General features: G+C 51.7%; 1 protein-coding gene across 2 annotated transcripts in view; it reads left to right on the top strand.

Moving 5' to 3' along the window:
* Positions 1-12,709: 12,709 nt before the first annotated feature.
* NR1I2 (nuclear receptor subfamily 1 group I member 2) overlaps positions 12,710-22,813 on the top strand; it is a 112,878-nt gene continuing 102,774 nt past the window's right edge. The window contains exon 1 of one of the 2 annotated variants that reach the window (XM_075592912.1): positions 12,710-15,047. The gene's annotated coding sequence lies outside the window, so the exon portion shown is untranslated. Of the gene's footprint in view, positions 15,091-22,813 lie in introns of both variants that reach the window. The other variant, XM_075592911.1, reaches the window with a different exon arrangement.

Genomic DNA, 22,813 nt, shown 5'->3' with positions numbered 1-22,813 from the left:
TGGAACAGAAGGGGCTCCACAGGACCGGTTCCTTGTCAGACCAAATCGATGCGTGAATTGTGAAGTTGCAGCCATGGGAGGCCAAGATCTCTTCCGTGTGGTCCTCACCTGTACAAAGACGAAAGGGAACGGTTTGCAAAGAGATGTATTCCGGTTGCAGAGGTCGACAATCAATGGCTTCCAACCCCACAGGGCGTTTCTTGCGAACGAGGGGGATGTTATTTCTCTCGGCGAAGCCTTGATAGACAAAATTGCCTCCCGACCCGGAATCCAGAAAGGCCAGCGCAGAAGTGGGGAAGCCCTCGCCGGTAAGCGTAACACGAAGCAAGATCCTGGTTGGTAGCAGTTTTGCTGTGATTGGGGATGTAGAAAGGGTTCCCAATGTGATTCCCACAGAGTTGGCGTTTCCCGACGAGTGGTGGCAATAGAGTACCTGATGTCTGGGATTGCCACAGTACAGACGGAGACCGGAGTTGCGACGGACCCCCTCCAACCCACCCTTCTTTACACCCCCTTCCCTGATAGGGAAAGGACGCGTTCCAGTAGGAGCGCGCTCCAGCGCTGTCTGTGCGCGCTCTCACCTAACCTCCTCCAGCATGGGGACGCGCTCTACAGTGTAGCGCGACACGGAACTTCCGGGTCTGCTGCTAGAGAACGCATCCCTCGCGCTTCCCTGCCGCCGCCGCCACAGTTAAGCAGGGGCTGCGGGGCTGCTGACATGGGAGGGGGGCTGCGGGGCTGCTGACATGGGAGGGGGGCTGCGGGGCTGCTGACATGCTGACATGGGAGGGGGGTGGGGGGCTGCTGACATGGGAGGGGGGCTGCTGACATGGGAGGGGGGCTGCTGACATGGGAGGGGGGCTGCTGACATGGGAGGGGGGCTGCGGGGCTGCTGACATGGGAGGGGGGCTGCGGGGCTGCTGACATGGGAGGGGGTGGGGGGCTGCTGACATGGGAGGGGGGTTGGGGGCTGCTGACATGGGAGGGGTTTGGGGGCTGCTGACATGGGAGGGGGGCTGCTGACATGGGAGGAGGGCTGCTGACATGGGAGGGGGGCTGCGGGGCTGCTGACATGGGAGGGGGGTGGGGGGCTGCTGACATGGGAGGGGGTTTGGGGCTGCTGACATGGGAAGGGGGCTGCTGACATGGGAAGGGGGCTGCTGACATGGGAGGAGGGCTGCTGACATGGGAGGGGGTCTGCTGACATGGGAGGGGGGCTGCAGGGCTGCTGACATGGGAGGGGGGTGGGGGGCTGCTGACATGCTGACATGGGAGGGGGGTGGGGGGCTGCTGACATGGGAGGGGGGCTGCTGACATGGGAGGGGGGCTGCTGACATGGGAGGGGGGCTGCTGACATGGGAGGAGGGCTGCTGACATGGGAGGGGGGCTGCTGACATGGGAGGGGGGCTGTGGGGCTGCTGACATGGGAGGGGGGTGGGGGGCTGCTGACATGGGAGGGGGGTTGTTGACATGGGAGGGGGGCTGCTGACATGGGAGGGGGGCTGTGGGGCTGCTGACATGGGAGGGGGGTGGGGGGCTGCTGACATGGGAGGGGGGTTGCTGACATGGGAGGGGGACTGCTGACATGGGAGGGGGGCTGCTGACATGGGAGGAGGGCTGCTGACATGGGAGGGGGGCTGCTGACATGGGAGGGGGGCTGCGGGGCTGCTGACATGGGAGGGGGGCTGCGGGGCTGCTGACATGGGAGGGGGTGGGGGGCTGCTGACATGGGAGGGGGGTTGGGGGCTGCTGACATGGGAGGGGTTTGGGGGCTGCTGACATGGGAGGGGGGCTGCTGACATGGGAGGAGGGCTGCTGACATGGGAGGGGGGCTGCGGGGCTGCTGACATGGGAGGGGGGTGGGGGGCTGCTGACATGGGAGGGGGTTTGGGGCTGCTGACATGGGAAGGGGGCTGCTGACATGGGAAGGGGGCTGCTGACATGGGAGGAGGGCTGCTGACATGGGAGGGGGTCTGCTGACATGGGAGGGGGGCTGCAGGGCTGCTGACATGGGAGGGGGGTGGGGGGCTGCTGACATGGGAGGAGGTCTGCTGACATGGGAGGGGGTCTGCTGACATGGGAGGGGGTGGGGGCTGCTGACATGGGAGGGGGGTGGGAGGCTGCTGACATGGGAGGGGGGCTGCTGACATGGGAGGGGGGCTGCTGACATGGGAGGGGGCTGCTGACATGGGAGGGGGCTGCTGACATGGGACGGGGCTGCTGACATGGGAGGGGGGCTGCTGACATGGGAGGAGGGTGGGGGTTGCTGACATGGGATGGGGGCTGCTGACATGGGAGGGGGGTGGGGGGCTGCTGACATGGGAGGGGGGCTGCTGACATGGGAGGGGGGTGGGGGGCTGCAGACATGGGAGGGGGCTGCTGACATGGGAGGGGGCTGCTGACATGGGAGGCTGTCGACATGGGAGGGGGGCTGCGGAGCTGCTGGGAGGGGGGCTGCTGACATGGGAGGGGGCTGCTGACATGGGAGGGGGGTGGGGGGCTGCTGAAATGGGAGGGGGGTGGGGGGCTGCTGACATGGAATGGGCTGGGGGGGCTGTTGACATATGGGGGGGACTGCTGAAATGGGCTGGGGGGCTGCTGCTATGGGCTGTGGGGCCCGACTCTGTTTTCCTTGTGAGGGGGGAGAGTGGTGTGAGTTGCAGGGGGGGGGGGGGAGAGAGTGATGTGAGGTGCTGGGGGGGGGGGGAGTGATGTGAGGTGCGGGGGGGGGGAGAGTGATGTGAGGTGCAGGGGGGGAGAGTGATGTGAGGTGCAAGGGGGGAAGAGAGTGATGTGAGGTGCAAGGGGGGAGAGTGATGTGAGTTGCAGGGGGGGAGAGTGATGTGAGTTGCAGGGGGGGGAGAGTGATGTGAGTTGCAGGGGGGGGAGAGTGATGTGAGTTGCAGCGGGGGGGAGAGTGATGTGAGTTGCAGGGGGGAGTGATGTGGGGTGCAGGGGGGGAGTGATGTGAGGTGCAGGGGGGGAGTGATGTGAGGTGCAGGGGGGGAGTGATGTGAGGTGCAGGGGGGAGAGTGATGTGAGTTGCAGGGGGGAGTGATGTGGGGTGCAGGGGGGGAGTGATGTGAGGTGCAGGGGGGGAGTGATGTGAGGTGCAGGGGGGGAGTGATGTGAGGTGCAGGGGGGAGAGTGATGTGAGGTGCAGGGGGGTGGGATGTGTGTGGTGTGCAGGGTGGTGGGATGTGTGTGGTGTGCAGTGGGTTATTGTGTGTTTGATGTGGAGGGGGAGTATTATGTGTGTGGGTGAGGGAGAGAGATGGGGGTATGAGAGATAGATGTGGAGTATCGCAAAGGTTGATAGTGAGGGGTTCTGGGGGACATACGAGGATGATAATGAAGGGTGCTGGTGGTGATATGAGGATGATGATGAGGAGGGGTGCTGAGGGAGATATCTGAGGATGATGAGAGGTGCTGGAGGAGAAATGATGATGATGATGATGATGATGATGATGATGATGATGATGATGATGATGATGATGATGATGATGATGATGATGATGATGATGATGATGATTTTACTAGGCGTATCAAAGACTCTGAGGAACTCCCGGGTAAATTGTCCAACATCCTGAGTGAGATCCGAACTTTACTCCCAGGCGGGAGAAGCCCAGGAAAGGGCATCGTCGGTGAGTAACGATATAACGTACGCCACCTTAGATCTTGGAGAAATGAATCGAGAAGGCATTAGTTCCAATTGTATGAAACATTGATTCAGGAAACCCCTGCACCCATAGGGGTTGCCACCATAACGGTTTGGTGTGGGAAGTCGGGGTTCGAATGAGGAGGACATAGGCATAGAAGCAATAGTTGCAGCAGATGGCCCCGAAGGGACAGGACTAGGAGAAGGGGTTTTTACCCGGTCAGTAAGGGACATGAGGTTCTGGTGCAATAATTCCATGCGTTGGTCATTCTGTTCAAATTATTTTTCCATTTTGGAGAAAATGCTAGCGTGCGTGCTCAAGACTCGCCCCACCTCGCCCCACCTCAGCGGGGTCCATATTTGTGGGGCTGAGCATACTGTTACTTTGATTGCCAATTAGCCACAAGTGGCGAATGGCGATAGAGTGGCCCACCTCGGGTTTAGAGTGTCAGCTCTTGGACCCATTTGTCGTACATAAAACGTATGCGATTGTGTGACAATAAAGAATGTATATGTGTTTTACATTTACAGGGGTGCCAGCAAGCCGAGATTGCTAGGCTATGAGTTTCAGGGGGGATTTTGCGGAGAAAGTCTTGTCAGATTGTGCCTAGATAGTCGGGGTCCAGAGTTGCTGGGCGCCCCTATAATGTACCCTGGAATCCGGTCGGGCAGGCCGGATACATGTAGGCACAAGGCTCCGGTCAAAATCCTGCTCCAGAAATGCTTTTGCAACTGACAGCTAGGACTCCCTGCTTTAGCATAGACCAGAAAGATAAGTGTGGTATAGGGGTGTAAAGTATCCCCAGAACGGTACCAGGGTCTCCCCAGTAACAGAGGGATTCCCAGTTACCCAGAACCAGTATAGAGGTTCTGGGGGTACTCCAACCATATATGAGGTTGCGAGGGTTTTTATGAAACCTAAGTCTGGTTTCCAAAGGGAATGAGATACAGCACTGAGAATGGACCTAAGCGTTTTTTCATTCTGCCTAAGGGAAAATATATTTTGTTTCATAGTATTTTAATAGTACAGATGCTTGTGTACGGTATTATGAGCTGGGGACTTCCAGGTCCATGGTTCCGAGAAACCATCTGGTTGCCAAGCTGATACCACCAAGTCTACTCGGGTCCCGGACATGAAAACCTCAGAGGTTGCCAAGGTGTGAAAGTCAGTTGTGCAGCGGAGTTAGCCTCAAGTTCTCACGTCCTGGGGTGAATGGAAGTCATCAGACTACCATCGGTCCCAGCCCAGACTTTGAGGAGCCTAACTCAGCGGGTGGCTTCTGACTGACAAGTGGCAAAGGTGCCAGGTTGGCGCATGCGCTTGTCAGAATTTGAATCAGAGCTTGCCCGGCTTAGACTGGCAACGCTTTGATTGGCTAGTAGGATTTCTCCCATGCTCAGATTGGCTGGAGTATTTCATGAATGAAGTTGAAATACTATAACAAAGCCAGCAGCCAATCGGTTCGAGAGATTCTAAGCGCCAAGACAGCAGCGGCAAATTCGAAATCACCAAAAGATGCTCTGGGACAGGGGTCGTCAAACCGCGGCTCGCGAGCCACTCGCGGCTCTTGGGGCCCGTCCGTGCGGCTCTCCTCATGATTTAAATTTGCGGGGCAGGCGCGATGCAGAAGCAAGCGTGTGGGCGGCGGCCGGGTAGGTCCAATGGAGAAGAGAGCGGGAGCGGAGCCCCCATACCCCGCCATACACCGCCCACACGCCCCGGCAGAGACAGAAGTCTGCATCCTGCCTAATAAGGTAAGGACAGCATTTGTGGCCTTGGGGGGTGGGGGGGGGAGGGATGAATAATATGATGATCGGGGGCCAGTGGAGATGAGATGATGATGGGGGGGGCAGCCTGATGTGATGGGGGGGAATAATGATGGGGGGGGCAGCCTGATGTGATGGGGGTGGCAGCCTGATGTGATGGGGGGAAATAATGATGGGGGCAGCCTGTGATGGGGGGGAATAATGATGGGGGGCAGCCTGATGTGATGGGGGGTAGCCTGGTGTGATGGGGGTAGCCTGGTGTGATGGGGGGGCTAGCTTGATGTGATGGGGGGAATAATGATGGGGGGGCCAGCCTGATGTGATGGGGGGGAATAATGATGGGGCGGGCCAGCGTGATGTGATGGGGGGGAATAATGATGGGGGGGGCAGCCTGATGTGATGGGGGGAGGGGGGGGCTTGGGGGTATATTTTATATGTGTTGGCGAGGTGGGAGTATTTTTTATATGTACATTCATTTTGAATCTGCACCTCAACCAAGTTGTATTACAAGTTATAAGTCTGCTCATCACAGGCATTGTTGTCATTATAATTTTCTATATAAAAAATGCAAGTGTCTCATGCATGCTTTTAATATTTAAAAATATTACATTTATAATCATGTATTTATTATATTTAATATTTTAAAAAAATGTTTTAGACGCCCTACAAAAAAGAAACAAACAAAAACAGAAGATGAACACGATTATCCGTCTGGTATTGTCTGCCGCTTGCCTGCCTCCGATAAACCCCACCTGATCCGGGTGTATTAGTCTGGGAAGGACGATACCCACCCCGTTGGCTAAAAGTTTAGAGAAGATTTTTACATCCGAATTAATCAGGGAGATGGGCCGGAAGCTCTTACAGTCTGCCGGGTCCTTACCAGTCTTATGGATCAGTGAGATGGAAGCCTGGAGCATCTGAGTTGGGAAGGAGGCCCCTGCGAGAATTTCATTGAATAATTTCAGCAGTTGGGGGGATAAAGTTTTCAGGTATTTTTTTTTAATATATATTTGGGAAGCCACCCGGACCTGGAGCCTTGGCTGGCTTAAGTGACTTTATTACCTCAGCTAGTTCTTCTGAGGTAAAGTCCCCCTGTAGCGCTTCTCTCTCTCCTCTGCTCAATTTGGGTAATCGTGCCTCTTTTAAGAAGACTTTAAGTCTCTCTCCTGTTTGTTGTGTGTGGCTGACCTTATCTCCATCATAGAGAGTTTCATAATATCGTTTAAATTCCTCCACGATCATTCTAGGATTGGAGGTAAGGTCCCCCCCCCAGGGTCCGAATCGATGAGATACAGTAATTTGGAAGCCTATTTCGTAGCTTATTGGCAAGTAAGGTATCTGGCTTGTTGGCTTTTTCGTAAAACTTACGCCTTGACCATGCCAACTCTCTTTCGGCCTGGGAGGTTAGCAACAGATTGAGTTTAATTTTGGTGTCCGATATCTCCTTCAGGATATCATCCTGTTTACGGGCGATGTGGGCCTCTGAGAGTTGTGCCAGTCTCTCCCTCAGCTCTTTTATCTTAGTCTCTTTCTCTCTCTTTTATTTGGCGGCCAAATTCATCAAAATCCCTCTCATCGTCGCCTTATGGGCTTCCCATAGTGTCGAATGTGAGGACACACTTCCCTCATTGATTTCGAAGTATTCTTTTAATTTATCCCCTACCTCCCGTTCGGTTACCGGGTTTTTCAGTAGGAGCTCATTCAGTTTCCAGTTCGCTCCGGGTCTGTCCAGCGAACTCAGTGTGCACCGCAGCTCTATCGGTGCCTGGTCTGACCAAGAGATGTCATGAATCCCTGTGCGGGAGACCACTGGGACCACCCTGCTTGATATCAGGAAGTACTCCATCCTGCTGTATCTGTTATGGGGGTGTGAGAAGAAAATATATTCCCTCGCTATAGGATTCTGCTCCCTCCAGATACGACCCTAGCTTTTGTTACAAATCCTCTCACTGCCAATGTCAACGAATTACATTTTTCTCCATTTGATATTGACACAGGCACTTTTGAAATGCAATTGGTGGACTTAACGAGCAAAGAGGTATGGAGCTCCAAATTTGTACGTCTTGATCCTGAACTTGAAAATCTTGAGAAAGAAAAATGCAATCTAATTTCACAACACAAGTGGGCTGCTCTAAAAGATCTACAGAAGGCAGACACAATGATTTTTAATACTTGGAATAGCCTTCCGAAATCATATGATCCGTTGAAAAAATGTACATTTGCTGTTCTTACCATCTTCGGCTCTACATATGTATGTGAACAATCATTTTCAAGCATGAATCATATAAAGAGTATATTGGGAAGCCAAATAACCGATGAGAACTTGGAGTCGTGCTTAAAATGAAAAACTACAAGTTACATACCAAACATTCATAAACTTTCCAAGGAAATGCAAGGACATTGTTCGCATTAGTTTTAAGGAATGCTTGTGCATTGTGTGTAATTTTTTTCTGTTAAATTATAAATGTTTATAATGTTAACAATGTCAAGAAATATATATTTTTGAATATTTACTTTAGTTGTATTCAGGAAACCTTCTCCACATAATAAATAAATACTTATAACGTGTTATCTATTCACTGTCTTCTTAAATCAACCGTACTTGTAAAAATATATTTATGGCTCTTTGAAAAATTCCAAATCGTTGTGCTACTCATATTTGGCTCTTTTGGACTAAGAGTTGGATGACCCCTGCCCTGGGAGAAATAGCAGCGAGCTGGCTTCAAGGATTTTGAGAGGAAATATTTTCTAAGTCCCGACTTTTTGCGGCCAAGTTCTGAGAATAGAACATAGTGGTCGCGGGTGGGATTGCAGGCCTAAAAGAGTACGGGACGTTTGGTACTATCTCCCGGTCATGGAGTACACACAACCTAGCGCTAATAGCCACAGGATAATATAAATAAATAAATGTCTCAATACAATTCTAAATAACACCTTGGCGTGTTTTGAAGTCCTGCAGCCTGGATGACTCACGGATTGTCCAAAAATCCTTCATGTAGATATGCTGAAGAAAAGTCCTCCTTGGCGCTGGTCCTCCATGTGATGTGTTGAATAGTGATAGGAAAACAAAAATAATAAATAGTGTAAATCCTCTGTATCAGCGGTGTGCAAACTGTGGGGCGTAAGATTATTTAGGGGGGGCGAAGGCTGCGTGCGGCGAAACCTGGGGGCGGACAGAGCTGTGGAGGGGGCGGCCAAGAAGCTCACAGGCTCCATGCTGCTGCGTCTGTGTGCTTGCTGCGGGGGTGGGGCCTTGCTGCGGGGGCGGGGCCTTCCCTGCACACAGACAACCCCTGCACACAGACATCCCCTCCTCCTCCTGTGTTACCCGCCCCAGTTTTCAGCAGCATGGGGGACAGGAGAAGCAGGCTTACAGTAGTACTTCCTCCCCAGGTGAAAGTGTGTGACTTATGATTGTGTGTTATGTCTGTGTGTCTGTGTTGTGATTTGTGTGTGTTGTGATTGAGTGTATTGTGTGTGTTGTGTCTGTGTTGGTTGTGATTGTGTGTGTTGTAATTGAGTGTGTGTGTGTTGTCTGTGTTGGTTGTGATTGTGTGTGTTGTCTGGTTGTGATTGAGTGTGTGGTGTGTGTTGTGATTGAGTGTGTGTTGTGATTGAGTTTGTGTTGTGATTGAGTGTGTGGATGTTGTGATTGAGTGTGTGTGTGTGTTATGTCTGTGTTGGTTGTGATTGTGTGTTTTGTTATTGAGGTTGTGTGTATTGTGTGTATGTTGTGATTGTGTGTGTTGCCTGTGTGTGCTGGTTGTGATTGAGTGTGTGTTGTCTGTGTGTGTTGTGATTGAGTATGTGTGCTGTGTCTGTGTTGTGATTGTGTGTGTGTGTTGTCATTGAATGCAGCGGTGCACAAACTGGGGGGCGTACGCTTTCCCAGGGAGACAAACAAAATTGACTTTGAAGCACGCTCAGCAGCAGTCAATGCACACACACACAGCCACACGCGCACACACACACACACACACACACACACACACACACACACACACACACACACACACACACACACACACACACACAAATAGCCCCGATCCATGCCCCCCCGCTTGTGCTTGCAAAATTATGCAGGACTCCCTGCGCTCATGCTTGGAGAGTTGGTGATGTCACCGCTCTCAGCGGCAGCGTGGACGCAGCCTAATTTTGCAAGCGCGAGCTGTTGAAATAAGTATTTAGACATATTTGTATTTACTGTATGTAACGGGTTTTCCCCCACCCAACCGCATATACTGTAGAGTGTATGTGAGGGGGAACCTATGTGTTACCAGGTGTGGTGCGTATACCTGCAGGTTCACAAGAGGCCTGAGCCTCCGCTTGCTGGGAACCTGGGGTGCTCTCTGGAACGTTTCTTGATCAGCGCCTCCACCTGTGAAGGATTCTAGGAGTATAGAATGTCCCCTACACAGGACCCGCATATAGTAATCACATACACTGGAGTATAGGTATAACCGTTTACTATATGCAGCATCAACATAACACAACACAATCACATTAACCATATGTTATCAACTCAATAACTGTACCAAAGTCTCAAGTATCAGTCACTCCCGCTTAGGAGCGTACCCCCGTGCCCACCACCGTGTACCCCCACACCGTGTCCACAGTATAACCCCTTGTCCCGTGGTCAGCGCTGCCACTATGTGTGAGTACTCTCTTGGTGCACTTATAATGATACCTGCCTGGTGCGGCGGCACCTGGCTTTAAAGGATCTTCACAAAGGATCCGGCGAGTTCCTGCACGACATCCAGGATCCACCCACGCGGTGATCCATCAGGGGCGATCCCACCCTGAAGATAGTCCAGTCCTCTTAATGGCGTAGGCTTGAGCCCAAGCCTCTTGGCAGAAAGCGCAGCGTCCGCTGTGTCCCTAACTAGCAAACAGCTAAGGGCCTGTCCCTACAGCACCACAAGCTATAAGGGGCTCAGGACCTATCTGGGGCCTAGGGGGCTGCTGGCCTAATGCAGTGGGTCACAGACCCCTGCACTCACCTCCTTCCCCGGGCTCTTCCTGGTCTTGACTGCCTCGCTTCTCCAGCGCGCGAAATGTATCTATTCCCTGCAAACAGGGAGCTCCTGTAGCCCTATTGGCTCCCTGGCGTCACGTGGGTCGCTGCTGAGGTTCATGGGACTTGTAGTCCCTTCCAAGAGCCTTCCCTGGTAGGCTAGGGTTCGCGCGCTATCACTGCGCATGCGCAATGTCTCTGGCTGGCCGCCGCATATACCTTGGTACTGCGCATGCGCGAACTTGCGCAAGATGGCGACCTCCAGAAGTGCCGGCGGGTCTGTGCTTATTGGAATCTAGAGTGTAACTGATAATGTACAGTCTAAAAATCGAGTGACAAACATATACTTAGCTCCAGAATGGAACAGGATTGATGTCCATTAGGATTGGCATCGATACAAGGAAAAGACAAGAAAAACTCTCATGGTGCAATAACATATGACATTTAATAAAAGAGCAATAACAATTGGAGACTGTTGGAATCTCACTGACGGATTTTATATTAAAAATGCGCATGCAGATTAATTAAGATCAAGTGTGCTGGTGTCTTTGGCGTCTCTGTGGCTCTGCACGGTTCAGGCGCGGGAGCTCCGGTCTCCGTGTATGATGCAAGGCTGTTCCACGGGGCTCTCCTTTTGCTTGCGGGTTCCCGTCCGCTTCCAGGCTCCGACCCCGTCAGGGCCGGCTTGCGTGATGACGCACACAGGCGCACCACGTGTCGTGACGCGATGACCCGTCGGATACGACCTGGGATTACTCCGATGATCAACCGCACACGCGCCCTGGAATATAGTGTATCTCCTCCAAAGAAGCACCCCTTGTTCCCAGCACACCGATAGTCACCCCACGCGTTTCACGAGACCAGCTCGCTTCCTCAGGAGTATACAGATAGTGATGGGATAGTCCTGTATATACCCTCACTAATTAATTAAGTACCAATTAAAAGTATAATCAGACATGAAACGTTTCAAACAATCTTGAACTACAGTACACATGGCATGTACCCCATAGGATACCACAAAGGGGAATGCCCATAACTAATACAAAAAATTACATGAAATTAGACATTTCAATACACATCAATGTGGAAATGCGATGTATGTTGCCGGGGTGATAATCACCCACTGCCTCTGATGCATCAGCACCAGCAGAACATGAATATAGCGGCGAGACACACACTAACAGTGACACAGTGACACAGTGACACAGTGACACACACACACAGTGACACACACACACACACACACACACAGTGACACACACACAGTGACACACACACACACACGTGACACACACACACACACACAGTGACACACGCACAGTGACACACACAGTGACACACACACAGTGACACACACACAGTGACACACACACACATGGTGACACACACACACAGTGACACACACACGGTGACACACACACACACAGTGACACACACACAGTGACACACACACACACACACACACACACACACTGTGACACACAAACAGTGACACACACACATTCACACGCACACGCACACAGTGACACACACACACAGTGACACACACACACAGTGACACACACACAGTGACACACACACACACACAGTGACACACACACACAGTGACACACACACACACACACACACACACACACAGTGACACACACACACGGTGACACACACACACACACACACACACACACACACACACACACAAAAACACACACACACACACACACACACACACACACACACAGTGACACACACACACACACACACACACACACACACACACACACACACACACACACACACACACACACAGTGACACACACACACACACACACACACACACACACACACACACACACACACACACACACAGTGACACACACACACACACACACACATTCACACGCACACGCACACACAGTGACACACACACAGTGACACACACACACACACACACACACACACACACACACACACACACACACACACACACACACACACACACAGTGACACACACACACACAGTGACACACACACACACAGTGACACACACAGACACGCGGGCGCGCGCACAAGTCCTTTGGCAGCTGTGGGGTTAAGTTAGAGCTCAGCACAAACACAGTGCCACGCGCCTCATTATCAAACCACGCCCCCTAAAGCTTTGATTGGTCTATCTGTGGATGCCTGTCACTTTACCTGCCCTCCCCCTGCTGGCCCCGCCCCTGCCCGGCTCTGATTGGTTGGATGTTGGGTGATTGATAAGTTTGCTCAGCTCCTGGCTGTGTTCCCTGTCACTTCTGTCCCTGCCAGGGGAGACCGGGACAGAGAGCGCGCGGGGACCCAGCACGGGGAGAGCTCAAGGAGACAGGGACCATGCAGCTGCCGGGGACAAGGGAGCCTGCCCTAACCCGGGACAAGGGAGCCTGCCCTAACCCGGGACAAGGGAGCCTGCCCTAACCCGAGACAAGGGAGCCTGCCCTAACCCGAGACAAGGGAGCCTGCCATAACCCGGGACAAGGGGGCCCGCTCTAACCCGGGCCAAGGGAGCCTGCTCTAACCCGGGACAAGGGAGCGTACACTAACCCGGGATAAGGGAGCCTGCCCTAACCCGAGACAAGGGAGCCTGCCATAACCCGGGACAAGGGGGCCCGCTCTAACCCGGGCCAAGGGAGCCTGCTCTAACCCGGGACAAGGGAGCGTACACTAACCCGGGATAAGGGAGCCTGCCCTAACCCGAGACAAGGGAGCCTACACTAACCCGGGATAAGGGAGCCAGCCCTAACCCGAGACAAGGGAGCCTACCCTAACCCGGGACAAGGGACCCTGCACTAACCTTGGACAAGCGAGTCTGTCCCCTCACCTGGGACAAGCGACTCAGTCCTAACCTGGGACAAGAGGCCCTGCACTAACATGGAGCAAGGGACACTGCACCTGCCTGGGACAAGGGACCCTGCACCTGCCTTGGACTAGGACAAGGGACCCTACACCTGCCTGGGACAAGGGACCCTACACCTGCCTGGGACAAGGGACCCTACACCTGCCTGGGACAAGGGACCCTACACCTGCCTGGGACAAGGGACCCTACACCTGCCTGGGACAAGGGACCCTACACCTGCCTGGGATAAGGGACCCTACACCTGCCTGGGACAAGGGACCCTACACCTGCCTGGGACTAGGGACCCTACACCTGCCTGGGACTAGGGACCCTACACCTGCCTGGGACTAGGGACCCTACACCTGCCTGGGACAAGGGACCCTACACCTGCCTGGGACAAGGGACCCTACACCTGCCTGGGACAAGGGACCCTACACCTGCCTGGTACAAGGGACCCTGTACCTGCCTGGGACAAGGGACCCTACACCTGCCTGGTACAAGGGACCCTGTACCTGCCTAGGACAAGGGACCCTGTACCTGCCTGGGACAAGGGACCCTGTACCTGCCTGGGACAAGGGACCATACACCTGCCTGGGACAAGGGGCCCTGTACCTGCCTGGGACAAGGGACCCTACACCTGCCTGGAACAAGGGACCCTACACCTGCCTGGAACAAGGGACCCTGCCCTAACTTGGAATAAGGGACCCTACACCTGCCTGGAACAAGGGACCCTGCCCTAACCTGGAATAAGGGACCCTACACCTGCCTGGGACTAGGGACCCTACACTAACCTGGAATAAGGGACCCTACACTAACCTGGAATAAGGGACCCTACACTAACCTGGAATAAGGGACCCTACACTAACCTGGAATAAGGGACCCTACACTAACCTGGAATAAGGGACCCTACACCTGCCTGGGACTAGGGACCCTACACCTGCCTGGGACTAGGGACCCTACACCTGCCTGGGACTAGGGACCCCACACCTGCCTGGGACAAGGGACCCTACACTAACCTGGAATAAGGGACCCTACACTAACCTGGAATAAGGGACCCTACACTAACCTGGAATAAGGGACCCTACACTAACCTGGAATAAGGGACCCTACACTAACCTGGAATAAGGGACCCTACACTAACCTGGAATAAGGGACCCTGCCCTAACCTGGAATAAGGGACCCTACACAAACCTGTAATAAGGGACCCTACACTAACCTGGAATAAGGGACCCTACACTAACCTGGAATAAGGGACCCTACACTAACCTGGAACAAGGGACCCTGCCCTAACCTGGAATAAGGGACCCTACACCTGCCTGGGACTAGGGACCCTACACCTGCCTGGGACTAGGGACCCTACACTAACCTGGAATAAGGGACCCTACACTAACCTGGAATAAGGGACCCTACACTAACCTGGAATAAGGGACCCTACACTAACCTGGAATAAGGGACCCTACACTAACCTGGAATAAGGGACCCTACACTAACCTGGAACAAGGGACCCTGCCCTAACCTGGAATAAGGGACCCTACACTAACCTGGAATAAGGGACCCTACACTAACCTGGGACAAGGCGCCCTGCAGCTCTGTCCCAGCAGCAGAGCTTGCAGACGCAGTGAGTCCCTGTAAATCCAGGCTCAGCTGGCAGGACTCTGCAGTGTGTGCAGCTCCCTACTGTTGCATCCTGTGTCACAGGGGAGTGGTGTGGCAGAGTTCACCTGGAAATGATCAGAGAGGTGAGCGAGTTTGGTAATGGATGCCAGAGATCCAGCTTTGCAGGTTTGTATTTATATAGAGGGTTTTCTTTCCTTCTGGTGCTGCAGGCAAGAGGGACACATTGTGTGCTTCTCTGTGCAAGACAGGGTGGGATCTCTGGGATAAGGACGGTTACACGAGGCAGTGAGAAGGGGCTGATTGAGACAGTGTTGGTTCTGGTGCCGGGCACATGCAGGTTCTGGCGCAGGGCACGTTCAGCTTCTGTGCTTGGTTCTGGCGCAGGGCGCGTTCAGCTTCTGTGCTTGGTTCTGGCGCAGGGCGTGGACAGCTTCTGCTCTTGGTTCTGGCGCAGGGCGCGGGCAGCTTCTGCGCTTGGTTCTGGCACAGGGCACGTTCAGCTTCTGCGCTTGGTTCTGGCACAGGGCGCGTTCAGCTTCTGTGCTTGGTTCTGGCGCAAGGCGCGGGCAGCTTCTGCGCTTGGTTCTGGAGCAGGGCGCGTTCAGCTTCTGCGCTTGGTTCTGGCGCAAGGCGCGGGCAGCTTCTGCGCTTGGTTCTGGAGCAGGGCGCGGGCAGCTTCTGCGCTTGGTTCTGGCACAGGGCGCGTTCAGCTCCTGTGCTTGGTTCTGGCGCAAGGCGCGGGCAGCTCCTGTGCTTGGTTCTGGCGCAGGACGCGGGCAGCTCCTGTGCTTGGTTCTGGCGCAGGGTGCGGGCAGCTCCTGCGCTCTGCTCTGTCGCGGGCAGCTTCTGCGCTTGGTTCTGGCGCATGATGCGGGCAGCTTCTGCACTTGGTTTGGGCATAGGACGCGTGCAGCTTCTGTGCTTGGTTCTGGCGCAAGGCGCGGGCAGCTCCTGTGCTTGGTTCTGGCGCAGGACGCGGGCAGCTCCTGTGCTTGGTTCTGGCGCAGGGCGCAGGCAGCTCCTGCGCTCTGCTCTGTCGCGGGCAGCTTCTGCGCTTGGTTCTGGCGCATGATGCGGGCAGCTTCTGCGCTTGGTTCTGGCGCATGATGCGGGCAGCTCCTGTGCTTGGTTCTGGCGCAGGACGCGGGCAGCTCCTGTGCTCTGCTCTGTCGCGGGCAGCTTCTGCGCTTGGTTCTGGCACAGGACGCGTGCAGCTTTTGCGCTTGCTTCTGGCACAGGACGCGTGCAGCTTCTGCGCTTGGTTCTGGCACAGGACGCGTGCAGCTTCTGCGCTTGGTTCTGGCACAGGACGCGTGCAGCTTCTGCGCTTGGTTCTGGCACAGGACACGTGCAGCTTCTGCGCTTGGTTTGGGCATAGGACGCGTGCAGCTTCTGCGCTTGGTTCTGGCACAGGACGCGTGCAGCTTCTGCGCTTGGTTCTGGCACAGGACGCGTGCAGCTTCTGCGCTTGGTTCTGGCACAGGACGCGTGCAGCTTCTGCGCTTGGTTCTGGCACAGGACGCGTGCAGCTTCTGCGCTTGGTTCTGGCACAGGACGCGTGCAGCTTCTGCGCTTGGTTCTGGCACAGGACGCGTGCAGCTTTTGCGCTTGGTTCTGGCGCAGGACTCGTGCAGCTTCTACGCTTGGTTCTGGCACAGGACGCGTGCAGCTTCTGCGCTTGGTTCTGGCGCAGGGCAGGGCCTTTCTGTTTTTGTTAAATATAAGGGTAAGTCAGTGTTGGACGTGCACTGATTTGAAGACCGGTTTCAGATACAGTGTATCTCCTGTGCTGCAAATACTGATGTTACACATCCCAGATTCTTGTATACTGTATGTGCCATTTTATGTCTATAGTGCCAGGCATGTACGCAGCGCTTTACAACATTACTATGTACGTATGTCTTTATATAGCGCCATTAATGTACATAGCGCTTCACAGCATTAATATACGTGACATAAATAACACATAATACAAATAACACATAATGGGAAGAAGCGCTTCAGACATAAAAGTAACATTTAGGAAAAGGAGTCCCTGCTCCAAAGAGCTTACAATCTAATTGGTTGGTAGGAAGAACGTACAGAGACAGTAGGAGGGCGTTCTTGTAAGTGCGTCTTCATGGGGCCAAGGTTAATGTATGAGGTGTTAATTATCAGCCATGGAGCTACCCATATGCTTAGTTAAGCAGGTGTGTTTTGTGGTGGGTCTTAAAGGTGGATAGAGAGCGTGCTAGTCGGATATTGAGGGGAAGGGCATTCCAGAGGTGTGGGGCAGTTAGTGAGAAAGCTTTAGATGCAAAGGGGGTAGAGAGAAGACATCCTTGAGCAGACCGCTAGAGTCGGGATGGTGTATAGCTAGAAATTAGGGCTGAGATGTAAGGAAGGGCAGAAGAGGTCATTAGTTATTTTAGTGAGGGCTGTTTCAGTTGAGTGAGCAGTGCGGAAGCCAGATTGTAGAGGGTCTAGGAGAGAATAGGTGTTGAGAAAATGGAGCAAGCGAAAGAATACAAATCGTTCAAGGAGTTTAGAGGCAAAAGGCAGGAGGGAGACAGGATGATACTTAGAAAGACAGGTAGGGTCAAGCTTGCTGTTTTTGAGTAATAATATGACTGTTGCATGTTTGAAGGAAGATGGAAAGGTACCAGAGTAGAGAGAGGAGTTAAACATGTGTGTGAGTGTAGGGATTATATTAGGAGCAAGAGGTTTTAGGAGATGGGAGGGAATGGGGTCAAGAGGGCAAGTGGTAGAGGGAGAAGAGGAGGACAGCAAAGACAAATCCTCCTCTGTGACAGCGGATAAAGAGCCAAGGAAGGCAGGAGGAGAGTTAGGAAGAGGTGTAGGATGGGAGGGGGATACAGAGGGGATGGCCTGACGTATGGATTCCACCTTTTCCTTAAAATAGTCAGCAAAGTCCTGAGGTGAGATGGAGGTAGAGGCAGCTGAGGGTGGTCTGAGTAGGGAGTCAAAGACAGAGAAGAGTCGGCGTGGGCTAGACGTGTGCGTGTTGATTACTGATGAAAAGTAGGTTTGTTTTGCCTGGGAGAGGGCAGAGCTGAAACAGGAGGGCATGAATTTGTAGTGAAGGAAGTCTGCGAGAGTGAGAGATTTCCTCCAGAGGCGCTCAGAGGAACGAGAGGAGGTTAATAATGTACATTACAAACAGTGGGAATAAGGGCAACAGTTAAATGATGGCATAAGGCTAAAGGAGACCCTGCCCCAAAGAGCTTACAATCTAAGTGTTACGTTGGGAGTCTTCCAGACACAGGAGTACAAAGTGCATTATTAGAAGTGCAGACACGGGAGTTCACACGCGTCTGGAGTTCATAGCAGAGGCGTAAAGTTTAATGGGCTGCTTCTTTTAAGAGGTGGTGGATTTCCAGCTGGGTGCTGAACAGGGAAAGTGAAGGTGTTTTATGAATATTGAGTGGAGTGTTCCATAGGGAGAGATTGGTGAGAGGTTTCAAGCTGCAGACCAAGCAATATCCTAATGTGTGTGTGTGTTTTTTTTTTTTTTAAATAAATCAGTCCTGTACTATGAGAAAAATAATTGAAGCATTTAAAAAAAAAAAAAATGACATTTTTTAATGTATTATAATGTAACAAGCATTTTTTGTGTCTATAGCAATCATTTACAAAGTCACATCCCCTTCCTCACCTGAAACAGGCTCTGGCACACCCCTTTTTGAGCCCTGCCCTCTCTCTAGCAGTGCAGAATACTCCCCTGCAGCCATTTAGTGAACCCCCGAGTCGAATCTTCGCCGATCGATCACAAGACAACGGATCAATTGGCAACTTATCTAATTACTTATCATTGTGTGGATTGTATTGATGCACATATTAAAGGGAACCCCGTGTACCCTGCCATTGTACATCCCTAATCTGATGTGACCTCCTTCAGAGCATAATAATAATAATAGCATGTTCTTGTATAGCACTGCTAGTTTTACATAGCACTTTACAGAGACATTTTGCAGGCACAGGTCCCTGCCCCGTGGAGCTTACAATCTATGTTTTTGGTGCCTGAGGCACAGGGAGCTAAAGTGACTTGCCCAAGGTCACAAGGAGCCAACACCGGGAATTGAACCAGGCTCCCCTGCTTCAAACTCTGTGCCAGTCAGTGTCGTTACTCACTGAGCCGCTCCTTCTCACCAGGAGACAAGTAGGGGTGTAACGAGAGATCAGGCGGTGCAGAGGAGACTTAAAAGTAAGGAGGGGACCTGAAAAGTTCTGTTTTAGTCATGTTGAGTTTGTGCCGAGGAAGGGCCACCCAGGCCGAGATTGCTGAAACGCACTCTAATTTCTTTAGTGGACTGCGGGTGTTGGGTCTGGTGTAGATAAATATAGTTTATATCCTCGGCGTAGAGCTGATCAGTGAATCCAAAGGAGTCCATGAGATCCCTCAGTGAGAGGGGAGTAAGGGGCCGAAACTGAGCCTTGAGGTACACCTACAGGGAGTTCCATAGAGGTTGAGGAGGACTTGACATAAGAGATACTCAAGGAACGGTGAGAGAGTTAAGAGGAAAACAAGGAGAGGGCCATGCCACAGATGCCAAGAGTGAAAAATGTGTGGGAGGAGAGGGTTGTCAACGGTATCGAAAGCCGAGATGAGGTCGAGAAGAATCATAGAGTACTCTTCTTTAGATATGGCAACATGGTGGCCATTATCTACCTTGGGGAGTGCAGTTTCTGTAGAGTATGCTGTGCTGAAGCCTGATTGGAGAGGGCCAAGTAGGTTATGGGAGTTAAGAAAGTGAAGTATATGTAAAGAGTGAATACGTCCCAGAAGTTTAGAAGCAAGAGGGAGACGGGACGATGTTTAGAAGTGGTCTTGGATCTTAGTCTTAGGAATAGGTCAAACAATGGCTTGTTTAAAAAGAGATGGGAAAGTACCAGAACACCAAGTTAAAAATGCAAGTGAGGATGGGGACCATGGTAAAATCGAGAGGTTTCAGGAAGTGGGAGGGAATGGGATCGATGCTGCATGTGGTGGAGATTGGGGAGAGCAGCAGGAGAGACAGGAAGTAGTACCTGGAGAGAAAGACAGATGGAGGAGGATTAGCAAGGAGGGGTATGGAAGGGGCAGAGGGAATTTCTTTGCGAATAGCTTGCACTTGAAATACTCGGCAAAGTCTTGGTGTGTAATGGAAGGAGTGGAGCATGGTGTGACGGGAGGTCAAAGAAGCGTGTCAGACGGAAGAGGTGGCCTTGGTTGAATTTATGTCTGTTTTATAAGAGATGAAGTAACCCTGTTTGTCAATAAAAAGAGCCGAGTTAAAGCAGGACGGAATAAAATGAGTAGTGCAGGAAATCAGCCAGAGTTTGACTTCCTCCAGTGGCGTTTAGTGGAACAAGTGCAAGAGCGAGTGTGTGTGTGTGTGTAGCCAGGAGTGTGGGTTGGAGTGCAGTGAATATCGGCGTACAGGAACATACTGGTCAAGTGAGGAGGCAAGGGCAGTGTTGTAATTTGTGACAAGACTGTTTGTTTGGGTCAGATGTGGGTGGTAGTACAGGACACTCGTTGATTATAGGCTCGATTCCGAGGTCTGAAGGTCAATGTAAAGCAGATTGCGAGTATAGTACAGAGAGGTTGAGTGTGAGAGAGACCAAATGTGATGGGGTTATGGTCAGAGAGTGGGAGAGAAGGAAATCAGATAAGAAACAGTTTTTAGTGGAGACAAGGTCATAGAAGTGTCAATCCTTGTGGGTTCTGGAAGCAATCCATTGGAGGACACCAAAGGAGATTTGGGTCATCAATTTTTATTTTTAAATGTAGTGTGTTTGTGTGTGTATGTGTGTCCCCCTCCTGCTAGGGACTACTAGTAGATAAGGTCCATCGAGAGTTAACTGTGCGGGGTCACACAGTTACTCCTTTCCCCATAATGTGATACAGGATTACTTGCAGAAAGGATGGCCGCACCTCAGTAGGTCTTGTGACCGGTGATCTCACCATAGGGAGATAGGAGGGGAGATATATATCTCCTCAACAGAAATCACCGGACCCAGGACAAACACATGATTGCCAATCTCTTGTCTAAAGGACACAAGTGTATGAGTGGGATCTACCAAAGGGATGAATCCTAAAGAACCCCAAGTACTTTCCTAGGGTAGGAGTGAGAGTTACCAAGTGAAAGAAACACAGAGAAACTATATTGTTTGACACCAGTTAATGTCTGTGAGCCTGTCCTTGTTTGTGGGATATTAATCAACGGATGGGACAAAAGCTCTTTCTTTGTACTATAAAAGTTCCTGGCACCCTTCATTCTAACATCTGCATATCTATACACACACACACACACACACTTCATCCTCCCATCTTGCTTTTGGTTGTGGTCTTGGTCGTTTGGTAACCCTTGAGTCGAGTACAATCTTTGTCCTACGATGATCATTTCTTCTTGCAATATGTCCGGCCCTGCGCCATTTTAATTTCTTCCCCCTTGCGATGATGTCACAGACTTGTATTTGCTTTCAAACCCAGTCATTCTTTTCCCTGTTCGGGTAATACCCGGCATTCATCTCTCCATGCTACTTTGAGTTTTCTGACGCTTCAGAATTCTGTTTGCATTTAGGGTCAAAGTTTCACATCCAGACGTGAGCACAGGCAGCATAAACTAGTGGGAAACGTTCCTATTGAGAAGGTTGGAAGGTTCCTTTAAAAGATGACGTTGTTTCGTCCAAAATGTACTTCATTCCATCTTCTTTGTTGATTTTCATTTTCGAATGGTTCCCATCCATTGTTACTGTCAGGGAGAACGTTTTCACCTTCCAGTTCTATCTCACTAGTGTCTTTGAAGAGTTGAAACATTTTTTTGCTCTTGCTGAGATTCTTATGGAGGCCCATCGTCTTACTTCAGCAAGTTCTCCTACTTGACTCAACTATTCACCGTTAATTCGAGTCTTCTTATTTATTTATCTTCTTCTTAATTCAATGTCTCAAACAATTCTTCAGGTCTTGCTGTGAGAAGGTTAAATGGACAACACGAACCTCCGGACCATACTTTTCCTCATGGGACCATATATTATGGAAGAAAAGAAAAAAGAGAAAAACAAAGCACAGCGTAGTATGGCTTTATACTGAGATTGGGTACAGGGATAACCTCATTTCATTAAACTCCCATTTAAAAAGACAAACAGCGTTTTAGGAACAGTGGCATTGGCGAGCACAACAGTCCTCCCCACACCACTCCGATGCTGGCCCGATCACTCCGCTAGTTCCGCGCACCTGCCCGTCTCGCGATATTAAGGCTCTCCTGGTCTCAGGGTGATGGTTAGCTGTAGGCTCCGGCCCTGATCACTGCCTCACAGATAGACAATAAGTGTTGTGTTGGTGTGGCACCCTGGTTCTCCAGAGAGATACTGTGGGTCAGACTGTTATCGCCAATCCAAAGTCTGTTATGACTGAAACGCTCACTCCTACGCGTTTCACAATCAAGCTTCTTCAGTCACAGTCACTGTTCCTAAAATGCTGTTTTTTGTCTTTTTAAATGTGAGTTTAATGAAATCAGGTTATCCCTGTACCCGTTTTTTCCAGTATAAAGCATTATTACGCTTTTTTTCTTCTCTTTTCTTGCATAATATGTGGTCCCATGAGAGGAGGGGATTGTCCTGAAGATAGTATTGTAAATTTAACCGTTACGACTATGATTCAAGAAAAGGACACATATTTGTCTATTTTCCAAGTCATAGATTTGTTCTCGTAGAAATCCCTGGATTTCAGCGGTGCACAGCTTAGTAGATACAGGAGACCAGCAAGGTGTAGGTTAAAAATTGAACTTTATTGATGAAGCATGGTATGGGGGATACACTCTTACGCGTTTCGGACCTCCAAGGTCCTTAATCATCTTGGAGGTCCGAAACGCGTAAGAGTGTATCCCCCATACCATGCTTCATC

This window comes from Ascaphus truei, chromosome 3, assembly GCF_040206685.1.
Source record: "Ascaphus truei isolate aAscTru1 chromosome 3, aAscTru1.hap1, whole genome shotgun sequence".
NCBI classification, from domain to species: Eukaryota; Metazoa; Chordata; class Amphibia; order Anura; family Ascaphidae; genus Ascaphus; species Ascaphus truei.
The sequence above is the reverse complement of the archived record's forward strand: the minus strand, read 5'-3'. Positions and strand labels throughout refer to the sequence as shown.